Source organism: Bos grunniens, chromosome 15, assembly GCF_055505025.1.
Source record: "Bos grunniens cultivar Pamir isolate PY7600 chromosome 15, Bosgru_T2T1.0, whole genome shotgun sequence".
Classification (NCBI taxonomy): Eukaryota; Metazoa; Chordata; class Mammalia; order Artiodactyla; family Bovidae; genus Bos; species Bos grunniens.
Window position 1 is genome coordinate 14,517,734 of NC_141179.1, and position 15,767 is coordinate 14,533,500.

Sequence of the window (15,767 nt, forward strand, 5' to 3'; positions counted from 1 at the left end):
CCATCTCTGCTCTGAGCAGAGCAGAGATTTCCCATTATATGTAGGGAAATCTCACATCCGTCATTTCTGATTCCTCGGGTGTACATCTCATTGTTGCCTTCTTCTACCTCCTATAGTAGGTACCACTAAATATTGAGTGATTGATCATCTCCCAGCTCCAGTACAGAATCCTTCATGGCACTGACTGCATAAACATTTATTTATTCAGTGTTTAGGAAGCAAACATATTTAGTATCCACTATGTTCCAGCATTTTTGAAGTTAATAGGGATTCAGAGATGAGTAAAACACAATGCCTTTCCTTAGTAACTTCATATTTAAAAGACAAGTGTGTAAAACAAGTATAATCACATGTTTTGGGTGCCATGATGAGAATAATGGTGGGACATAAAAGAGCAAATAATTGATTTTACTTGTGAGAATCAGGAGAGTTTCCGTTGAGAGGAAAACTATATTGATTAAAATTCCTTACACATGCAATTTTAATTGTAAATTGTCTTAGATATCAATTCAGATTTAAAAATCTTGACATCTTTTTCTCATTCATTCCATTCACTTGCCATTAAATACTCATGCCTAATCTAAGTTTGGAATGAAAATCACAAAACACATCTTTCACTATTTCCTGATTTACTAAACATGGAAATGTAGCTCAGGACCTGAGCATTTGGTGATCTCATGTGACCATGAGAACATTAAATTAGGAAGGAAGTGCAGGAGTGAATATGATGATCTCTTACAAAGCCTCCATCTGGGTAGAGAGGTAGGCATTAATTAGCCAGGCAAGTGTCACATCTATTCTATAGACATCACAACATATTAAGCTTAGTATCAACTCATTTCCTGTCAGCCATCCTCAAAAATACACAGGAATGAAATCAGAGAACCTGGTGACTCTGTAAATTTCACATTGGCCAAGACAGAATCATTGTATCTGATGCTAGCAGTCTTGAAAATCAGAAAATCCTAGAGTCAGTTGTCCCTTTATACTCTTTAGTAAATAATTAAATCTTGGTGTATTCTCTTACTCATATGAAGAAAGACAGCTAGTATAATCTGGTCTTAATCTCAACAGATAGGATGCCATAAAATAAATGAGATGCAGTGCTGTTCTTCCAACATGTTAGCTACTTCAGTTTCCTAAATTTAAAAGAAATATGCATAAATCATCAAAAGAACATATGTATAAATCATTAAAAGAGCATTAAGTGAAATAATGCTTTTAAACTGAGAATCAATATGTACTAATATATATAAATATATATATTTGTAAGATAAAATGTATAAATGTTTGAAAGAATATTTTAATGCATTTTGATGTATTTTTATAAACTGGAAATTTTTGCACAAATGTTATCATATCCATATTCTAAAGAGCATAAGATTTACTTTCTAAAAATGGACCAAAGGATGATCATATGGTAGAACATCTTTCATTAATCAGACCAGATTTCATTAAAAGTGTTTTTTAAAGCTGTTTCAATTTTCACATAATCCTATTGAGGATAACAATTTTGAAAACTTGCCAACTGCTGATAAGAATAATGTTTGTATCCTAAGATGACATTTTCCTTTTTAAGAGAAGATTTCTCTGATTCTAGGATACCAAAATACAGCAAATAAATTTGTATTTTCCATATCCACATCCACTTTTCTGCCTTTTATATCTAGCTTTGATTTTGCAAGGTGGAATATTATGTGAAAGTAGACACCAAGTGGCTCTATTTCTTTCTAGCCCAAAGATTCCACAGTTTCTCCAATAGTTAAATAAATACCCCAAATAATTTAAAATGTCTGGAATAGCAGATTGTACTTTTTTTTTCCTGGTATAATAAAGTGAAGCACTCTTTCCTATTTGTATTCTTTATGGGTTTAAAGAAAATATTTGTGAATTTTTTTGTGTGTGTGTGAATTCTTAAGTGAGTTCATCAGTTCATATTTATTGATCTCTTGTGTTCAAGGCATCTTGGTAGGTGCTGTAGGGGTAATGCAAGTAGAAGTCTATATTCTACACCCAGGCTGCTGACAGACTAGATGGAAAGACTGTAGATACACGGTGGGAAATGCTTTGGTCTTCCCAGGTGGCTCAGAATTTAAAAATCCACCTGCAGTGCAGGAGATTCAGGTTCGCTCCCTGAGTCTGGAGATCCCCTGAAGAAGGGAATGGCTACACACGCCAGTATTCTTGCCCAGGAAATGCTATGGACAGAGGATCCTGGTGGGCTACAGTCTGTGGGGTCACAAAAAAGGGACTAAACAATGCGAAATGCTTTACAATGTGATGCACAAGCATTATGGGGTAAGGGAGCCTCTAAGAAGAGAGCGGTGATCCAGAGGAAGGAAGGTCTGCAGCTCTTGGGGTCGCAGAAAGCTTCCTGGAGGAAGAGGTAGACCCCTGAAGGATTTTCCCAACTGCTTCCAAAAGAGCATGTAGAGTTATACCTCTTAACTGCTCTTTCTAGGAAATAGAATTCGATTCTTTAAGTATTTAACAGCTTTTTAAACCGCATGTTGCTTTCTTTTTGCCATTAATATATTTCTTGGTGCTTTAGGGTTGGATTTGTGTTTTTCTCCTCTCTTTACTTATCTGAGAAATTCTGGCACTAGCCAGGTTTTGGGATGTTTTTGTTCAGACATTCTTAAGTTATTTGGTAAGAAGTAAAGTCTTTGTTGCATTTTTCTGCTTAGAAACTGCTTTTTCTTTGTCTTTGTTTGAATCTTGAACTCAGTAAAAAGCTCTTTATTTTTATAGGGTGTACTGCAAAGCAGTATCTTGGGAGGTGAAAGAAGAGAAAACACTTTTTTTCTCTTTTTCCAACTGGAAGTAGCCATATTTTCAGAAAGTATTTAATACATTTAAAAGATATCCCAAACAACCTTAACAAGAGAATGCATGCACACGGTTACATAAAAGAGCCCCAGCGGTTTCCATGCCCATATCAGCAGGCCTCAAAATTGCTTGTGAACGACGGGAAACCGTGGCCTTGTGCCAGCCAGAAGCAGCATCACCCGAATGGAATTCACAGTTACACTGTTAAGACTTATAAATACAGTGAGGGTCCGAGAGCCAGGACCTTGAGGCAAATCAGGCTTGTCTGGTCTGGTCTGGTCCGGCTGACTGAGCAAGCGAGCTGTCTTTGCATGAGGCCTTCCTCAGCATCGGTGACTAAACTTGTTTGTCCCCAAAGCTAAAATGTCCCAAGGGACAGGGGGACAGTAGCCATCCATTTTCTTGCCAGACACTCTCCTAAGCAGGGCAGGAAGTCATCCTGAAAGTCAGGGGGTACGCGGTTGGTCTGGGGACAGTGTTTGGAAGTCAGGAAAGTGCAACCATTTTCGAGTGTGAATTCATTTCCCTTTAGAGAAATTATGCCAAGTCCTAGGAACTGGGTGCTGTCACAGGAGATAAAAGCAAGTACATTAAAAAGTGGGTCTAGAAAGACTCGTAGGAAAATAAAAATGCAGCCCAGCGATTAGAGGGAGGGGTGGGTGAAGTTAGCTGAGGCCACCGGGAGGGAGCCAGGTGGCTGAGTTGACAGGAAGCCACGAGTGACCAAGACTAGGCTGATCAGAAGCTCAGCAAGGAGTCTGTTCTCCCCTACCCTGCTGACCAAGAGGGGAAAACTGGAGAATTAAGTTCATCGTGATTTCATTCCACGGCTGGAGGTATAACCAGAAGCAGTTACGACAATAACAGCAACAACAACAGTAATCTCCTAAGCGCTTATTCTGTGCCAGGCTTCCAGCTAAATACATTCACTGTATGCATTTTCTCAAGCTCATGACAGCCGTGTGAGGAAACTATTATTGTCTCCATTTTACCCATGAGGAAACTGAATCTTAGAGAGGAAAAACGCATGCCAAAGGTCACATAACTGGATAGTAAGAACTTGGGCTGTACCCAAGTATGTTTAACTTGAGAGCTCAGGCTCTGAACACACACTGCACTGCTCATTTATTCACATATTCACATCTGTTTTACGTACCTACAATGTGCGAGGCACTAGAAGAGAAGAAAAGAGACAGCCCTCCTCCCCGTACTGCCTGAAACTCATTTCATGTGTTCATGAAGTAATGATATAAATATATAACTGTAGTCTGTGGCAAGTAATACTAAGGAAAGTTGATGGGGACACAGAATGCCTAGGTACTAAGATGAGTGTATCTTTGTTATTAAGGGAGCCATGAACCATAATAAATAAGGTTAAAGAGAGGGATGCATACTAAGAATATGTGGTATTATTTAGGGGAAGTTAAGGAGCACTTCCCAGAGAAGGAGACACATGCTCGCGCTCTCTCTCTCTTTTTTTTTTGTTTACATTTTTATTGGAATATAGTTGCTTTATAATTTTGTGTTAGTTTTTACTGTACAGCAAAGTGAATCAGCTATACATATACATATATCCCCTCTTTTTTGGATTTCCTTCCCACTGAGGTCACCACAGAACGCTGAGGAGAGTTCCCTGTGATATACAGTAGGTTCTCATTGATGGTGGTGGTGTTCAGTTGCTAAGTCGTGTCTGACTCTTTTACGACCCATTGACTACAGCACACCAGGCTTCCCTGTCCTTCACTATCTCCCTGAGTTTATTCAAACTCATGTCCATTGAGTCAGTGATGCCATCCAACCATCTCATCCTCTGTCGTCCCCGTCTCCTTCCACCTTCAGTCTTTCCCAGCATCAGGGTCTTTTCCAATGAGTCAGTTCTTTGCATCAAGGTGGCCAAAGTACTAGAGCTTCAGCTTCAGCCTCAGTCCTTCCAATGAATATTCAGGGTTGATTAGTTGTCTATTTTATACATAATATCAATAATAGTCTATGTGTGTCAGCCTCAATCTCCCAATTCATCTCATCCCCCCCTTTTGCCCTTGGTATCCATGTCTGTTAACATGCTTTCAAATCTGCAAGATTAAAGGCTGAAAACCAGGCAGAGAGGAGAACATGCAAAGTAGGAAGTACTAGAGCCCTGAGGCTGCAGAGAGCTTGACTCAGTCTGTGAATGCTTGTCCACAGGTAATGTGAATTACAGTGAGAATGTCACCTTCAAGGTGCTTCATATTCTTCAGCTGAACCTAAGATTTCTTAGTGTTTCCCCAAATGAATTGATATGAAAATACTCTCACTGTCCTTTATGCATTTTTTATTTGCTTTCTGCTAATTTTATCTGATGGGCTGCTCAAGGTTTTAGGGAAGCAAGAGCTACATCTGTCATTGTCGTATTACAGTTCCTAAGATTACATGCAGTTGGGTACTTAATACATGCATTTTTATGATAAACAAGAAGAAGGGATAGTAAAGGTCAATTCAGAGAATAATAGAACGTAGTTACTTTTAACTGATATGCTCAATTAGGAATTGACGCTGAGTGTAAAAAAAATATCTCATCTTTATATATTATATGAGCTAAGAAATAGATTCATTTTTAATTTTTGCTAAGTGAAGCTTTTTAAAATTTCCTGAAAGTAAATGGGAAATTTTCCAAATTAATGCTCAGCAGTTTGGCATAGGGTGGGGCAGGGGGGGGTGGGGGTGGGGAATCTTTTCACTAAAGCAGCTTTTCCAAGGAACAGATTAGTATTAATTAGGGACTGTTTTACTAATGGAATATTTTCCCTGCCATTGATGTCACTGTCCCTCATCCCTGAGGATGGCGTAATTGACAGTGGTTGTTCTTCTGTGTGATAGACAGACCACTTATCAAACTTCCGTTTGTCATACACCCTGAGACAACTGGCCTTGATTTAAAAGCCTGAAGCTGTTTGTCAGGCCTGGCATTGTGTGGGGCCCTACCTGCTAAAATCATAATTGGCCCAGAGCCTTTTCTTGAATTCCACCTGTATTCTTTCTCTGATACACAAAATAATTCTTAAATAATTTTCCATTCAATTAGGTGGGGCTCCTCTTACTGTTTGTGGTGGATAAGATCGTGGAGAACACTGGAATTTAGAGCCTTTAAAAACACTCACCTTACCTGATTTGTCTTTGTGTTTCCAAGACTTAGAATAGTGACTGCCCGATAGCAGACACTTTCATACATATTTATAATGTAATTCGTTGACTGAATGCACTGCAGGTAGTACAAAGTAGGTTCCAGACCATGACTTTAGGCAACTGCTACGAATTTTTTCACCACTTCCATAAGTTAATGACCATAGATGTTAAACTACGAATATCTACAGTGAGCATGCGCATAATATTTCTATACTATCTGTATCAGTTATCTATCATGAATAATGAGTTTTCTCAAAACTTAGCACCTTAAAGCAACCGATGTTTATTATCTCACAGTTTCTGAGAGTCGGGAATCTGAGAGCAACTTAGCTGGGTGGTTCTGCCTCAGGGTCTCTCATAAGGCAGCAGCAAGGCCAGCTGCTGGGGCTGCAGTCATCTGAAAGCTCAAATAGGCTGGAGGATCTAAGCCCACTTGTGTGGCTGTTGGCAGGAGACCCTACCACGTGGGCCTTTCCATAGAACAGCTAGATTGTCTTCATGACATGGCAGCTGGCTTCCCCCAGAGGGAGTGATCCATGAGAGATCATTTTTATGATCTAATTTCCCAAGTCGCATACTATCACTTCCACTTTATTCTATTTCTTAGAAGAGAAGTAAGTCACTACTTTGGCCACCTCATGCGAAGAATTGATTTATTGGAAAAGACTCTGATGCTGGGAGGGATTGGGGGCAGGAGGAGAAGGGGACGACAGAGGATGAGATGGCTGAATGGCATCACTGACTCGATGGACGTGAGTCTGAGTGAACTCCGGGAGTCGGTGATGGACAGGGAGGCCTGGCGTGCTGCGATTCATGGGGTTGCAAAGAGTCGGACACGACTGAGTGACTGAACTGAACTGAACCGAAGTCACTAAGTCAAACCTACATTTAGGTCCTGCCTTGGAAGGGAGGAATATCAAAGAATTTGTGGACATTGGAAACCACTGAAATATCCAAATATTGAAATCTTTCCAATATATTTACATAAATTACATGTTTTTTAAGTGGTACAGTACTTCACAATGTTCCCTTTGTCAAGAAGCAGTGCTTTTAGACTAAGTGCTTTTCCTGGAAATCAGCAAACTGTTTTAAAGTATAAGTAATGCCATTTGAAAAGCAAACAACAAGAAAACTATTAACCATGGGACCAAGAACAACCAGTACTTGAAGAATCTGAATAATAACCTTTATTTTTATTTTTTATTCTGTTGTTTTCTATTTCTCTGAAGTTGATGTCAATAAATGGGGTCACACAGAGTCGGACACAACTGAAGCGACTTAGCAGCAGCAGCAGATGTCAATAAATTCAAATTTAAAAAAATTAAGAGCACCTACTTTGTACCAAGTACTGTGTTACTTACATGCAATGGAAAGAGAACAGGCGTGGGTGCAGAGGTAAAAAGATATAATCTAACCTGAAGAAGTGGATAGTGGGGTAGAGATGATGGATGCATACACAAAACTTGATATAATTCCAAGCTCACTGAAATGAGTTTTCTAATAGAGCTACAGAGATAATGCTGCTGCTAAGTCACGTCAGTCGTGTTCGACTCTGTGCGACCCCATAGACGGCAGCCCACCAAGCTCCCCTGTCCCTGGGATTCTCCAGGCAAGAACACTGCAGTGTGTTGCCATTTCCTTCTCCAGTGCATCAAAATGAAAAGTGAAAGTGAAGTCACTCAGTCATGTCTGACTCTCCTCGACGGCATGGACTCTAGCCTACCAGGCTCCTCCATCCATGGGATTTTCCAGGCAAGAGTATTGGAGTGGGGTGCCATTGCCTTCTCCTGCTATAAGAACACAAAGAGAAGAAATGTAATTGAAATTGGAAAATGGGAAGACTTCTTGCAAGCAGTGCCACTTGAACCAAGCCTTGGAAGATGAAGGGCCATCCAAGTAGATGGAATCATGGTAGGAAAAACATAGAGGCGGGAAGGAATAGCTCTCCTGGGGGAGTTGTCGTGGGATGGGAGGAAGACTGGAATTTAAGGATGGAAGGACAAATTAGAGCAGTCGAATGCCATGAGAAGGAATACTCTGGGCAGTGGAAAGCTATGAAAAGGTTGATTGGGCCTGGGGTTTTTTTTTTTTTGAATCATGTAAGTTTCAGGTGTGCATGTGTGCATGCTGAGTCACTTCAGTCATGTCTGATTCTTTGCGATCCTATGGACTGTATCCTGCCAGGCTCCTGTGTCCATGGGATTCCAGGCAAGAATACTGGAATGGGTTGCCATGGCCTCCTCAAAGGGAATCTTCCTGACCGAGGGATCAAACCCGCATCTCTTACATCTTCTGCATAGGCAGGCAGGTTCTTTACCACTGTGCACAGCAGTATATTTGGCATCTTTATACAATACAAAGTGATCACAATCACAAGTCTGATTACCAACCATCACCATAAAGTTGACCTCCTTCATCCATTTTGCCCACCTCCAAACCCCATTCACCCTGGTAACCACCCAAAGGATTTTGAACAGGAAGATTAATAAATGAATGAACATACTGATACTTTAAGAATTAAAACATGTGGAAATTGTAATAACTGTTTATTTTATGTTTACTATCTGCTAAGCAGTTTATGTGTATTATCCCTTAGTCTTCAGTGCAACCTTACAAGTGTATATCCATCACTGTTTTACTTATCAAGACAGTAAGGCTTAAATAGTTGAAATAAATTTCTCTGCAAGTGAGTGGCAGAGTTACGGTGCAAATCCAGGATTGTCTGACTTCACAGAAACATGTTTCTAACATGCATACATAACTCTTTCCTATATTATACATGAAATATGGAAGCATATTGAAGAGTACATATAGACTGTCAAAAAATACTTTAATAAACTGATTATGAGACCAAAGAACTTAGTATTCTTATCTTTTCCTCTTTTGTCCCTATCTGTAAGACAAATTACCTATTGAGAACACATTAATTAAGTTCCTGGGGAGAAAAATCCAATCCTATTGCACCTACACCAGTGACCATAAAGAGATGGTTCAAAAGACCAATATTATTGAGAATAGCTTCAGAAAGAAAATACTGCGCAGACCTGGCCTCTTACATTTGCAGGGCTCAAGACAAGACAAATGGTGGCCTACATACCATATGTCTAAATATTAAAAAGTTATAAATCGGGTTAACAGTTAGATATTCTGTCTTTCTACTTTGACATATATGTTTATAGTGACAAAGGGAAAAAATATAATGGCACCCCACTCCAGACTCTTGCCTGGAAAATTCCATGGATGGAGGAGCCTGGCGAGCTGCAGTCCATGGGGTCACTGAGGGTCGGACACAACTGAGCGACTTCACTGTCACTTTTCATTTTCATGCATTGGAGAAGGAAATGGCAACCCACTCCAGTGTTCTTGCCTGGAGAATTCCAGGGATGGGGGAGCCTGGTGGGCTGCCGTCTATGGGGTCGCACAGAGTCAGACACGACTGAAGTGACTTAGCAGCAGCAGGGTTCTTGTATGACTGAAAGTCAGCAAAATATCTAATGACTGAATTTAGTTATTGTTGTGGATGTTTGGATATTCTGTTCTTGGGTTGGCGATGTTTCCATGAAAACTAAGTTATTCACAATTAACAAAGTATTTATTAATCTATAACATTCATTTATTGCCTTCATTACACCAAAATCCTAATCTTGTTGTCACAGCAAAGATTTTTATGCAACTTTTTCTGCTGACTGTCATGATCTAAACTTTAAATTCTAAAGTATTAAAAGTAAAATGTAATTTTATCCAAGGTGGATACAAGTTTCATCACAAGGGTAGCTTAAACATAAATCTGACAAAGTAAAATTTTTGCGTGTTCTCAAAAGTTATTTTTCCTCTAAAATCTTTACTTTTCTGTAAAACAAAAGGTAAAATTTGGAGTATAATGAACGTAGATTTTAAATTAAAATGGTTTAAATGAAAATTTTATTTGGGGGGAAATTTAAATCTTATTAAATACTTTTATAAAGATAAAACTATGAGCAATTCTAATGATCGGTGTTACGATAATTGCAAAAGACTATCAAACAGGTCACTTCTAACCCTTTGTTTAACTTCAAGAATAATAAGACTTGTTTAATATTATAAGATATTCTTCTGCCACGTGTGCATCTGTGGGGAATATCCTGCTAATAGGGAGTACTGCTGGAACCAGGAATCAGAACACAAACAGAAACAGCAAAGTGGAAGGTCAGCATTACTGGGAAATGGTCCCTCATTATCCTTTTGCATTCATGCCAAGAGGAAAGACTTGACAAGTTAATTAATTTTTCTTTTTCATACCTAAGTGCTTTCACTGCCCAAATCTCTCCACACCTCCAAAGTGTCCCCTGACCTCGGCAGCATCAGAAGCCAGAAGGACCCTTCCCACCCTCAGAAGCCACTTTGGGCTTCCAAGATGCAAAGCCAGAGATCCAGAGAAGCACACCCCTGGAGCTGGAACACTGCTCCTCAGTAAGAGTGGATGTTTACGGTGACTAGTGGCATTGGGCAGCCCTGAGTGTCAAATTCCAAGTGACCACCTGTCTGCTAGTGCATTTCTTTTGTGTGTGTTTTTGATCCCCTTGGCTCTCCAAAGCACAAGGCTCAGGCTGCAAGGCTGGGACTGATCCCGAGGATCACCTGTAAGAGATTCAGCGCCCTTTGGTTTGTGACAGCTGGATGGCTTGTGGGGTGGAGTGGGTTGGGGGTGGGGGGGTGGGAGGTAGAGGCTGCCCGCGTGAAGACTTTACCTGTGAACTTTTTCCCCTTGTGAAATAGTCTGGTTTTAATAAAGCCGCCAGATCCTACCCGGAGAAAATGAAAGATTACAAGGGTCTCAGTGAATAGGTGACAAAGTAGAGACGGAAACAGGGAGGAAATGAGGTGAAACACGAGGGAGTGATGTATTGGAAGGGGGAATGAAAACCAGTTGAGAATGGAGACACCTGAAGAGCTGCTCTGGAAACTCCGCTCACTCCTTGTGTACAAGGGACCTGCTCCTAAGTGTATTGACCTTGCTCTCTATTCGCATCTGCAAACAGGGCACATTGAGCTGTTTTCTATTAATGCTGAAGTACACTGAGGCTTTGGAAATCTTTAATAGCAAAATCAGGACCAGAGAACAGTCAAAAGAAAGAAAGAAATGGCTAGCTTGACTGAGCTGCCGCTCCATCTTCCCTGTACTGTGCAGAAGCGAACTGCTAAATGGTGATTTTGGTTTTGTGGTTAAAGTCAACTACTATGCAACTTCTTAAGTGGTTCATGGCTGTCCAGTGTTAGCCTTATAATTGAAACAGTATTTCCCGCTTTTCCCAGACTAATCGTTTTAGAGGTGGGGTCTCTAACCTCGGGGTCAGCCTGGCCCCTGCAGTGTTGAACTGCTCCCAAAATGGCAGGGGACACAGAACAGACGGGTCCCACTGAAGGTTGCAGGATGGGCACTTTGCTCACAAAACCAACTCGACCACTAGAGAAGGAAAGGCTTCAGACTGCCTCTGAGTCTTGATGGGCTTGGATGACTTTATAAATCAATAGAAACAAGATTGGTGGGGACTTGGGAACATGTTGTTCTCTGTGGGTAACAATGGCAATAACGAGGTCAATTGTCGTTAAGTCTAAACAATCAAAAGCTAAGAACTATATCACCCAGGCTCCCAGAGTTGATGTTACTGGCTTGCTGGATGGCGGCATTATAAACAATGTTGTGGTGAAATCATTATTTATTAATGACCATAGTGATAATAACTCTATACTGCAAACGGATTTTAGGGCAATATATCTCCTAAGTGCTCAATAAATATTTCTTGAAAAAAATACTTGTTCTTTGGTTGGCTCAACAAATGTTCCTTGAACACCTGTTATGAGAAAGGCACTGGGTCTCAATGCAAAAAAATGAATTTGACACAGCAGGAGCCTCCCAAGATATTGCAGTTTTGCAAATATTATGCTCATGAATGGATGCCCCCAAATAGTTTTGTTTTCACGTAGAGGGTTTTGAATGTGATCTTTGGAAAAAGCCACTAGAGAACTCAGAGGACATACTTGCAACTTGCATTTTGCTTTTTAACATATATATCCCCAGTTGCTCTAGTGATTCTAGTAAAACTGGAAATCCAATATCAAAAGTCCAATCTCATGCATACTCCAGGATGCAAAAAAGCAAAATCATTTTGTATTTAGAAGAGAATTTTTCACAGCATTTACAAAGGAGTTACAGTCAGGGGGAAAAAAAAATAGCATGCATGACTTCGGATTGCAAGAAAGTGAGTCCCACTTAGCTTTTAAATTATGCAACTTCCTCACTGATGACTGAGAGAAAAATAAAGAGGCAGCAATAGTCAATAAAGAGTCAGGCAGGAAGTGTGCGGTGACCAGGGTCCCAGAGGGCTCCCCATGCTGGTGCCACTAAGGAAACAAGTCTCTAAGGCAGTTAAAGTTTTCCTGCTTGTCATATGCACAATGCAGTGGTTTAAATGTGTAGGTTTAGGGGAGTGAAGGGGAATAGAGAAATAAGAACATGAAATCTTTACCTTGTAGAGTGAATGAGGCTTGCTTATCCATCCCCAGGCAGTGCTTTTGTCTCTCTGGGTGACTGGGAATTTGGAGTCTCTGACTAGAGTCTCAGGCGCTGATTCGTCAGTCAATTCTTATAGGTTCTGACGAGCAATGGACACTTTGGGGAGTGTAGATTCAAAGAAGATAATAATAATAATATGACGATGATGCTGACCATGATTGCCTACCATGGGTCAGTGCTCTCTAAGAGTTGACAACTACACATACATCATCTTATTGAACTCAATGCTATAATTTACTGAGAGATGATGATAATCAGTTGAGACCTTAGAGATGTGTTTGTCCAGGGTTATAGAGCTAAGAAGGGAAGAACACCATTTGAAACCAAAATTGGTCTGACTCTAGGGCTCATGTGCTAAATCACAGAGCTAGGCTACCACTGCCTACAGATTTCCCCCCAGGGAATTTATAAATGGAAGGTCAGTTCGAATAGTAAGCAGATTATGTCGAATGTCAAATGAATGGGGTAAATGGTAAATGCTGGCGAGATGTGGTGAGGCGATGGGGGGAGTCTTCTTGAACAAGGTGGCATTTATATCTGGTTCCTGAAGAATCAGATGTGCTTAGATTTCAAGGTGAGGGTTATATAGAAACTGTTTTTAAGATGTCATATTTTATCATCTTATTCCTCTTGACTGGCACTAATGAACATAAAAGATTTCAACAAAAATACATGGAGTGCCCACTCTATAAAGGGCATTATTTTTGTTGTCTTGTAGCTTTTTAGGGACTGGTTAATCTCCAGTGTCTTCTAGATCCATTAGACCCCGAGCCAGATGGCTCCATGGGACCCTGGGGAATGGCCAGTGCAACAGTCTCTGCTTTTGCACATACTCATGAAAAGAATGGCCCCTTGGGAATTTGGTAGACCTGCAATCTAGAGATAATGTAATTCTGATCATAATTCAACTGCCCTCAGATATAGGGTTGCCAGATTTAGCCAATAAAAATACAAGAGGCTCAGTTAAATTTGAATTTCAGATAAACAACCAATGATCTTTTTAGTACAAGTAGTCCCAAATATTGACTGGAAGATGCTTATACTAAAAAAAGCTATTTGTTGTTTATCTGAAATTCACATTTAATTGGGCCCCTGCATTTTGTCTGGCAGCCATAGCAAGATAAGAATCAGAGGGAAAATTCTGAGATTTTAATTTCTTTGGCCTATGTAAAAACTCTCCTGTTTGAAAACATCAAATCAACTAAAAAAGAAAAGAAAAGTGATCACTAGGGCTGCACCATCCCATGAAATGTGTTCCTTTTTCACAGTGGAGCAGGAAAGGATCGCAAGATAGGTTTGTGGAACTGGTGTAAAATCCTTGTGTTTTAATACCTTATATTTTCATTCAAGAAATTCTGATCTTGTGATAATAATCAGGGTTGACCCAAGTAAGTCACTTGTTCTGTATCAAGATAAAAATACATTTCATGCCTTGTACCCTGAGGATAAGAAAGAGGCAGACTGAAAACTGGATTTCCAAGGAAAGCCCCCATTAAAGATGATGATTAAGAGGGGTTCATTGAGGAGGCATGTGCCTTCAGATTGAATTGTAAGAATGATGAGTGTTTTTAGAGTTGGAGTCAAATATCAGCCTTTAAACCAAGTTCAAGTCAATGCTGCAGCTGCCTTCTGTCACTGACACCATTGTGGAAAAATTTAAAGGCACACTCAAAATTTTTTTCTAGTGCATTTTTCAAAATGACTCAAAATTAATACAAACACCACCAAAGCAAAAAAGCAAATATATTTACCAATTTAATATCTACCTTGCCAGTAATTAATAAACAAAAGAGAGGATTCTGCAGAGAAATAATGTACTTTGAGAAAATGTAAAGCGTTTGAGAGAATGTGAAATGGAGTCTTGAAAAGGGAGATACTTGAAATCACATTTGTACAGAAATCCTTTCAGGTCACAATCCCATAGATTACCAACATCTGCTAAGCCTAGATAGTTTATAGTGACTAAAATTGTTCTAATCTTCCTATGGAAGGCTTACCAAGGAAGTGCTGAAATACACTGGGTTAATACTGCTAAAAATGAACAGTCAAGAAAACGATGCATAAATTAACAGAGTGGCTACATAGTAAAATCTAATGTTTGTAACATATCTGAAGCAGGCTGTGTTTATCAAAGATAACCTCCTTTAAGATGACATATTCTCAGCTATGTAATCACCTGGAAAGTTGCCAGCTATTATTTGCCTTCACCCACTCCTGCCATCATCTGTGACTTGTCATCTTACCTTCAAAAAGAGAGGAGGACCTAAAGGTTGAGTCTATAAAATAGAAGGGAAGCCATAAAAACAAAAGCACAGATACGGCAATGAGGGAAGATGCTCCAATACACTGTCAGTGACTGGTGTTCTTTGTATGAAGCGTGAGCTTTAAGCTGATGAATCTGAAAGTGTATCTACCTCCCATGGCCTGAATGTGAACAGTACATTTAGTGCTATGTGAATTATGTACCACTAGCTCCTTCGAGTGACAGTTACCAAGTCTTATGATGTGTATATGTGTGTGTGTGTTTTTTTAAGATGGACAATGCATTTACACTTGTATAAGATTTTTTTTAGTAAATGCATAGGTACAAGCATTCTCACTGTCCTCCAATAAGTTTCCCAGAATCAAGAGAAACATTTAAATGACACAGAGGTATATACTGACAAGTTATAAAACAACTGAGCAAATTCTTGTTATACTTTAATATGAGCAGCAGTAAAATGTGCTAAGAACCAAGTAAAGTGATTATGTTGAGTGCATTCGTACATCCTTTTAAGTAGAACGCCTGGACCTTATTTCCACACGTCCTGCTGCCTTGCTCTCATATTCCTTGGTCTCCAGTCATTCTCGCAAATTCTCTGAACACCCTACGCCATGGCCATTTTCTGCCTGTTTGCTTTTGCATGTCCTTCTGCCCCTGGTGGGTTTCCCCTCTGCCCTTTGTCTCCCTGGTGAAGCTCTGCTTAGCCTTCAAAACGTAATTCAAAAACCACCCTCTGACCTCTGCTCCCCAGTCTCCCCTCCACTGTGTTGCTCCAGCTTGCATTCACACCCTCTATGAGAAAGCACTTAACATGGATTCCTGATAGTGGCTTCTTTGCTTTCCTATCTCAGTGGGCTCCACACTTTTGCAGGCCAGGAACTGTGTCTTTTTCTACTTTTTATTCTTGGAACAGAGCATGATGTATGACTCATGTATATGCCCAGTCGCTCAGTCGTGTCC

The 15,767-nt window shown here is 40.0% G+C and overlaps 1 protein-coding gene across 2 annotated transcripts in view; it reads left to right on the forward strand.

The window, feature by feature from the left end:
• MAML2 (mastermind like transcriptional coactivator 2) overlaps nucleotides 1-15,767 on the forward strand; it is a 402,210-nt gene that overhangs the window by 121,119 nt on the left and 265,324 nt on the right. The window lies entirely within an intron of this gene.